Source organism: Martes martes, assembly GCF_963455335.1.
Source record: "Martes martes genome assembly, chromosome: 18".
Taxonomy (NCBI): domain Eukaryota; kingdom Metazoa; phylum Chordata; class Mammalia; order Carnivora; family Mustelidae; genus Martes; species Martes martes.
The window spans coordinates 37,837,486-37,840,270 of NC_137906.1; positions in this window are offsets into that span (position 1 = coordinate 37,837,486).

Consider the following 2,785-nt stretch of genomic DNA (forward strand, 5'->3'; position numbering starts at 1 on the left):
AAGGATGAATGAGTCCCCCTGGGTACCTGCGGCCCCTCTGCACGGCCTGGCCTTGAACTAAGGGGGCAGCTGGAGCTATGGCCACTGGCCAGGTGGGCTATGAGTATGGGGGTGCCAGGTAGAGGGAGACAGGTCGTGAGACTTATGTGGATAGCATGCCAGAAGGAGAGGAGACTCGGTCCCCTCAAGTAAGCCCTGTGGGCCAGGGCTGGTGAACAGTCACTCTCTGTGCATTGTTTCATACTGAGTTGGTCCCTCCCTCCCTGCAGACTCATTGCCTCTCTGTCAATATTCTGAGTCTTAGAGTCCCAGCAGGCTCTCACACTGGGCTTGCTGGCCCAGCAAGTCTGGGGCAGAGCCCAGGGGTCTGCGTGGTCCTCTAACTCAACCTGGAAAACCACCGTGCTGGACCTCCCAGCCAGGCAGCCAGGAGAAACCCCTTCCGGAGCTTTCTAGCAGAGCGGAGCCTGGTGTGTGTAATTGTTTTCCATGACTGGATTTAAACGCATTCCAGACTCCTTTGGAGCCCTGTCATCAGTTGAGCTTCTCCCCTGTTTAAAATAAATGATGGAGTCTCCATCGATAGCCCTGTCTCCAGCCCTCCGCTGCCAAGTTTCCCAGAAGAGCAGTCCGCCCAACATCCCCCACTTACTTCTGAGCTCCTTGCTCTGTCCTGAGCTGCCCCTCAACCAGTTCTTGGCACAGAGACCTCTCAGCTGCTTCTCCAACAGCCGGTGGTTCTGCTCACCTCCTCAGCCCTCTACGGTCTATACCGTCTTCCTGTCTGCCTGTGGTCCCTGAAAACAGGTGTTCCTTAAGTTTCCCTCCTTAGGCCATCTGTTCCCTCTGATGAAGCGGCAGAAGTGAGGGGGACCCCCCATCTCTGTTTGGGAGAATCCCTGGTATTTTTGCTCAGCCTTTGGGCTGTGCAAGGCTGATTTTTCTAGGGCCTAACTTGATGTCCCCCCTAGGCCAACCCATTGGAGCTCTTCCCCATAGACTCTTTGATTCGAAGGGAATCCCTTCACACCTGTCACCCTAAGGTGGTCCTGCTGGTATGGGTTCTGCGTGGCTCTGTCCTGAGGCCGCACACCCTCATGGAGGAACAGAGCGCCTGCCATTAAGGGAGTCATGTCAGGAGCCAGGCTTCCCCGCCAGGAACCTCTGACTTCTTTATGCTTTCTTTGATAAAAGGATAGGTATCCTCCTGTCTTTCTGATCACTGACCCGAGTTGCCAGTTGGTGTTGGTTCTGGCGCCCCGGGCATGTAGCCTCAGGGTCTCCCTACCTCTCTCCTGCATGTTTAACTTTTTTTTTTTTTAACTATTTTTTTTTTTTTTTAAAGGAGGCTCCTCACCCAGTGTGGGCTTTGAACTCAAGACCCTGAGATCAAGAGTTACATGCTCTACTGACTTTGCCAGCTGGGCGCTCCTCTCCTGCATGTTTAAGGTCAGCTTTCGCACCATCTCATGCCTGTCCTGCATTAAGGGTCGCTGGACTCCGCAGTAGCTTGCCCCCTTTGCTGAGAACCCGACACTGTACCCAGGAGCCTCCACTGAATGGGAAAGTCCCCCTCGGGCCAGGTCATCTGTCACCTGCTCAAGGATGGCCCGATATTCTCGTTAGGGGCCATGCAGCATTGGGTCAGTGCCCCTGACCAGAGTTGGGTTCTTGGTTCAGATCCCTGCTTTTGGCCTCACCCGCCTTATGACCCGACAGACTCCTTGAGCCCGAAGCTGGCAATCATCCTGTCTTGTAAGGCTCTTGTGAATATGGACGTTACATGACCTCATCTGTAAGAGTCCTTGGCACATAATAGTGCCTGGTCTATATTATCACATTTAATCCTCAAAACCAGGTGTATGGTCAGGTATATGGTCCCTGTTAGGCCCATTTTGTAATGGGGAAAGGAAGGCCCAGAGAAGCCAAGTGATTCACCCAAGTGATTTTATAGCACACAGCTATAAAAGAGCAGAAGTAGGATTCTGGTGCGAACCATTTCATTTCAGAACAGGAGCTCCTAGCCCCTAAGCCCCCACGTCAGTTCTCTTTCTCCATCTTCTGTTCATTCATTCATTCATTCACTTATCACATATTTGTGGCATGTCTACTACTCATGGATTTGGCAGTGAATGATCAGACGAAGCTCTGCCTTCACAGAGCTTACATTTCAGTGGGGGCACAGATAGAAAGAGATGTATAGGAACTCCTGTGGGAACTTCCGTGTGGCCTCTTTTCTTCCCTGTCTGCCCTGGGGTCGTAAACCAGGACGCCCCTCCCACCTCCCCACTTTTCCTTGTACCTGAAGCCCTCAAGTGGTAGACATTTGGCTGCATTGGACTGGATGTAGGTTTGTGACATGGTTTGTGACATGGATCATAGCAGGACCTGATGGAGGGTTTGAAGGGACTGGGGTCCTGGGGTTGGGGGTTACCTTGAGCCACAGGGCAGGCTTGGTTCCGGAACTGCAAGTCAAACCCTGGATGAGATAGCACTTTTCAGCCACAAGGATGGCTGTAACAAAAAAAAAAAAAAAGAAAAGAAAAAAGAAAAAGAAAAAGAAAAAAGAAAAAGAGGGGCGTAATAAGTACTGGAGAGGCTAGGGAGGAATTGGAGCCCTCACCCTGTGCTGTGCTGGTGGCAGTGTCAGATGGCGGAGCCTCTTTGAAACGGTCTGGCAGCATCTCAACCTAGAGACGCCATCTGACCCAGCACTTCTACTCCTAAATATCTGCCTGAGAGACGTGAAAACACAGGTCCACGCGAAAACCCATACAGAGATGCT